The sequence below is a fragment of the Nannospalax galili genome, unplaced genomic scaffold, assembly GCF_000622305.1.
Source record: "Nannospalax galili isolate Female #2095 unplaced genomic scaffold, S.galili_v1.0 scaffold577, whole genome shotgun sequence".
Taxonomy (NCBI): domain Eukaryota; kingdom Metazoa; phylum Chordata; class Mammalia; order Rodentia; family Spalacidae; genus Nannospalax; species Nannospalax galili.
The window spans coordinates 298696-304751 of NW_008340387.1; the positions used below are offsets into that span (position 1 = coordinate 298696).

Here is a 6056-nt window from a genome sequence, read left to right on the forward strand (position 1 = left end):
CCAGGTAGAGAAGGGGGAGATTCCCCCTCTGGGGGCCCTCCCCACAGTGTCGGCCTTAAAGGGTTGCTTCCCTCCCCCCTCCAAAACCAAAACCGGTGGAGGTCCCCGCCCCAGCCAAGGCTGTTGACTGAGTCCCTGAGGCGCTACAAAATCCAAAACAAGACCCTGGCACTGCTGATCAGTTCGCTACTGGTGTCCAACAGGCGGCCATTGCTCCTCCCTATCAGGACCAGGTTCGGGCCATAGGTCTAGCTGCCTGGAGAAAGCTGGATGAAGGTTCTACAGAGTCTCCCATATCTGGGATTACTCAAAAGGCCTCGGAGGACCTCCCCTCCTTTATAGAGTTCAAAGAGTCTTCAGGGAAAGTTCCCTGTAGGGGAGTTACACGACCGGTTTGTCCGCTCGCTGGTTTGGAACGGCATGACCACTGATCATAAGATAGCTTGCGCTGGTCTAAGAAGCCAGGCAATGGACAAGTGGATCGTAGCCACCAGAGATGTTGGGTCTGCCTCTTATCAAACGAGAGCAATGGCTTCTGCTCTTCAGGCTAGCCGCCAAGAAGAACTTCAAACCCTTATCAATGTCCTACAGCAGACTAGAGTGTCGGGAGGTCGAACTTGCTTTAGGTGCGGCAGGGAAGGTCACTTCTGGCGAGAGTGCCCCAACCAGCCCAGGAGTCCCCGGCTCCCCCTGGTGGGGGAGGAGGAGGTCCGTGCACGCCCTGTCCTAGATGTAAAAAGGGATTCCACTGGGCTCGCGATTGTAAGTCCAAATTTAACCTTAAGGGAGAGCCTTTAAACTCCCAGAGCGGCCATCCCCAGCCCCGTTAAATAAGGGGAGCAAACCCGCCCAGACTCATTGGATGCTCCCACTAGTTCCTGGCCTATGGCCTAAAATGACCATAACCATAGGAGATAAGACTTTCAAGCGTCTCATTGACACTGGGGCAGACTGTACAGTAACTAAAAAAGAGGAGGTGCCCCACTCATGGCACTTGGTGCCCGGCCCACCTTTGTTGGGAGTGGGTGGCCAATCTGCATCATGAGAGACTGCCATCTGGCTGCCCTGGGTAGATCCCAGTGGTAACCAAGGAAAGGTACGCCCTCTGGTGGTCGCTGGCTTAATCACCAACCTTCTGGGCCAGGACATTCTGGGTGAGGCAGAGGCCTATATTACCACCGACCATAAGGCCTTCTATGACGATCTCCTAGACCAGAAAGAATATGAGCAACAGTTTGAACAAGGCTGGAAAAGCCATCCTAACTATCGAGATGACCCCTACTTCAGCCAGCTTAGACAAAAGCACTCCCAGGTTCACCCCCAATCCTAAGGGCCACTGCTCACCCCATGGTGATCCAGATTCAGTGGACGCCTGGGGACCCTGTTTGGGTCAAGCAGTGGCCTCTCCCCTCACAAAAACTCCAACACCTTTACTTACTGGTCAAACAACAACTAGATCTGGGGCATGTAAGACCATCAACAAGCCCCTGGAATTCCCCTGTGTTTGTCATTAAAAAGACTAGCAGCTCCTGGAGACTTTTACAAGATCTTAGAAAAATTAATGAGAGGATGATGTCTCTAGGGACTCCCCAGAGGGGGCTCCCTTGGATCCCAGTGATCCCCAAAACGTACCATTTAACTATTATTGATATTAAGGATTGTTTTTTCTCCATCCCCCTACATCCCAACAATATGCAAAAAATTGCATTCTCCATACCTTCAACTAATTTTCATGGGCCAGATTTAAGATTTGAATGGACCGTCCTTCCCCAAGGCATGGCCAATAGTCCTCCCATTTGCCAGTATTATATGGCACATATTTTCACCCCATTGATGAGGCGGCCTGGTATGTTATTTTATATTTATATGGATGATATAATTCTGGGAAGTCCTGAACCCTCCAGTCTTCAGAAACTAACTGCTGATTGTCTCATTATTCTACAAGAAAATAATTTCAGGGCAGCCCCCAATAAAATTCAAAATGTCCCCCTCTTCAAGATCCTAGGCTCCATCCTATCCTTGGACACAGTCTCCCCCATGAAGCCACAACTCACCATTCAGGATACTTATAGTCTGTCACAGCTCCAAAAATTGCTCGGGGAAATTAACTGGTTAAGGCCTTGGACACCCATTACCACTGAGGAGTTGATCCCCTTGTTTGATCTCCTGAGGGGCCTTGATTTGGCCACCAGAGTGGCTTTACCACCTCATTGCCAACAAATTCTCACCCAAATCCAACAGTCCATAGACCAGGCCACCTTAAAAAGGTTTGACCCTAATGTACTTATGTCCCTTTGCCTTTTTCTTGGGGAAACATTATGCACTGCCCTCCTCACCCAAGAGGGCGAGCCCATTCAGTGGATTCACCTTTCTGTTGGGGGAACCCCTCGAGTCTATTCTATGGCCAACCAGATTGCTGATTGTATTATCAAGGGCAGAGAGACAGCGGTTAGACTATTTGGCACTGAGCCCCATTCTATTATCACCCCCTACAGATTGACAGATTTTGCCTGGCTTCAAAAAAGTAATGAAAGGATAGCGCTGGCATTAGAAGGATTTTTGGGTAAGGTTGATTGCCACTATGGTCCTTATAAGTGGATGAGCTTCTCAAGGTTGAGGTGGGAGCCCCCCAGACTTTTTCTTTCCCAACCTGACCCTAGGTTTCTAATCGCATTCACTGATGGAGGACGTATAGGGGCCTCTGTGGTCATCTACCCACCCCTAAGGAGAGGGTATAATCCCATACCTGTAAAATCGATTTCTCACCTGGTTGAGGGGTCACCACAATTCAAAGAACTCTTTGCTGTTATCCTAGCACTGGACTCTATATCGGAGCCCCTCAACCTCTTCTCAATAGCCTATATGTGGTTAATTTATTACCTAACCTGATGGAGGCACATATTAGACTGGACTCCAATCCTATATCCCCTCTAATGATCCAGGCCCGTACTATGCTTAAACAAAAGATAAGTCCTATTTTTCTCCAACACCTTAGAGGCCACCAAAACTTGCCAAAATTCCTATCTGAAAAAAAGAAAATGGCCGATCAGCCTCCTTACCCCAGTGCCATACGGCTGCAGAGGCGACACATTTCCATCAATTAACCCATGTCAATTGGAGAGGGCTTAGAAATAAAGACCTAAAGAAAATTGTTTGTGCCTGCCAGTCCTGCCAACCTTTCCTTCAAGTTCCACGTCTCTAAAAACCAGGTAGTAACCCTAGAGGCCTTCAGCCCAATCACCTCTGGCCAATTGATGTGACCCACTACACCCCATTTGGAAAACTTAAATATATCTTCCTATTAGTTGACACCTTCTCACGCACCTGCTGGGCATCGGCACACACAGGGGAAAAGGCTAAACATGTGATCAGTCACATGCTTCAATGTTTTGCTACCCTCAGATTACCTGGCCAAATCAAAACAGATAATGGACCATGCTTTGTGAGTAAACTTTTTCTGAATTCCTCTTAACATGGAAAATTTCACATTCCATGGGCATTCCTTATAACCCTTGGGGACAGGCCATTGTTGAAAGATTTAACCAGACCCTTAAGGCTCAATTACAGAAACAAAAGGGGGAGTCCCTGCCCCCACATGATCAATTAAAGAAAGCATTATTTACCCTAAATATTTTAAATTTTTCCAAAGAAGACACGTATCTATCACCTTTTCAAAAGCACTGGTCCTCATCTATCACTTATAGCTCCATTTTGGTCAGGTGGAGAGACCCACTCACCGGAGCTTGGAGAGGACCAGATCTGCTTCTTACAGCGGGAAGAGGGTTCGGATGTGTATTTCCCCAAAATGAAAAGAGCCCCCTCTGGGTACCAGCAAGAGACATTAAATATTTTCCCCAACAAGGGGACCATGATGATGAACCTTCCAGGGAGTGCCTCACCCCTGAGAATTGTCCCTCTGCTTCTTCCCCAGAAATGACAAAGGATGTGGACGTTGCTGCTCTCTGTACTACTGATCTTCATTCCGCCCAGTAAACATGGGTTTGGAGACCCCAACGCTGCCCTCGCTCAGCTTAATGAAAAATGGGGAAAGCCCTGTGAATGCAGAGGTGGGACATTCAAAGTTTTCCTCCCCAACATCATGGCTACCCAAGAGGCTGATTGTGGTGATAAAACAGCTCACTTGGTGATGGAAAGGAAGTCAACCCATATCTCCTGGCAGAAATGGATTTGTGTCCTCTGGCCCAAGGTTATCCCCATCGTTAATGGAAGGCCAGGCCCTTGTACTTGTTCCTCCTTTTTCCAAACTATGCACGCTGTCTGCTACCAGTCGGCCCAACAATGTGTTAACCCCTTAAATAATAGGACTTACTGGACCAGGGTGAGGGGCTTTATGATACCGGCCTCTCCCCTTATGGGAGGAAATTTGGTCCCCTCCCTGTGTCATGGAAAACCTGGACAGATGGTATGTTGGGATCTTGAGGCCCCTATTGGGTACACTGATCGCGGTGGAGTTCAAGATAAAGCCAGAGAGACACGGGTTCAAAAAGAGATAGAACAAAGAATCAAGGCCCAATATCCTGAGCTTAATTATCATCCCCTTGTTATCCCTGAAAATCGGGGCAACTTAACCCTTGACCCCCATACTGAGGATTTGTTAGAGCTAACCTTCTCACTCCTAAATCAGTCTGCCCCCACCATGGCTAAAGATTGCTGGCTTTACCTGCGTGTTGCCCCCCCTCCCCGACCCATTGCAGTACTTGTTAATTCTTCTAATACCAAAAATCTCAATTTATTGCATAACTGTACCTTGGCCCCCCCCATTCGGGTCCAGCCCTTGCCAATATTGCCTGGCTCCTGCGTGTGGGCTGTGCCCCGACCAAACATCTCCCGGATCGATGTGGGGGGTATTCCCCCCACGTCCTGCAGCTCAAATGTCTCCATGCCCACTAATTTCTGCTCCCCTGCTGGTATGGTCTTTGTGTGTGGAGGAGGTTGGGCCCATAGCTTTCTACTGGTCAATTGGACAGGCCTTTGTGCCTTTGCCATCTTAACTCCTGACATAGACATCATCCCAGGAGACGAGCCCCTCCCAATCCCCTCCTTTGATTATATGGGAGGTAGGGGAAAGAGAGCAGTTCATATGATCCCCCTCCTGGCGGGATTGGGAATAGCCATGGGAATGACCACCCATCCACACAGAAAACTCTCTCTACAGTTGATCAATGATGTCCAGCTTCTTTCTGGTACCATCCTCGATCTTCAAAAACAGTTGGATTCTTTGGCTGAGGTGGTGTTACAAAATAGAAGGGGGTTAGATTTACTAACAGCCGAAAAGGGAGGCATCTGCTTATTTTTGCAGGAAAAACGCTGCTTTTATGCCAATAGATCCGGGATCGTCCAAGATAAGATTGCAAAACTTATGAGGTTTGTTCACCAGAGAATAGAGGCAATCAAGTTACATCAGGTTGAGGTTCATTATCACAGGCTCGCTAACCAGGAACCAGACTCTTATGATTGGTCATCCTCATATGACAGCCCTTCCCCTACCCACCATGTGGCCAATGACGGGTAAGACCCTCCCAGACTGATGAACCTAAGACAGGGGCCATGAGGACAATCATGGTTACCCAAAGACGGGCAACTTCAGAACCTGAGGAGAGGCAACCTAAGACAGGACATGGAAAGGTGTTCCAGCGGATCCAGTCCATAGCACCCAATGATGGGTAAGATCCCCAGAGGGGGACAACCTAAGACAGGGGCTATGTTCTTCCTGCCACATTACAAAAACAAAAGGGGGAATATGTTGGGCCTCTGGGATCCCTGAACGCTTGGCACGGAGGACAGTGAGGCCTGTAGTACTTTCCTGAGCCATCCCCCGCTCCGCCAAGGCTATATAAGCTGCTGACTAATGCAATAAAGTGAGTTCCTGCTTTGACAAGACCCCCAAATCTGTGTGGTTCTCTCAAGTCGTTGGCATTCACCATCCTGCTCAGCCTGGAGGGAAGAGGCAGGCTGGCCCTGCTCCCTTCTCCCTCATTGCCCTACCTGCCAGAGAACCCGGCACAGTAGTGTCACCTGAGGATGCATTTCTCAGA

The 6056-nt window shown here is 48.7% G+C and overlaps 1 pseudogene; it reads right to left on the minus strand.

The window, feature by feature from the left end:
• Positions 1-422, minus strand: part of LOC103736011 — a 23772-nt pseudogene extending 23350 nt beyond the window's left edge.
• Between the last annotated feature and the right edge of the window lie 5634 nt (positions 423-6056).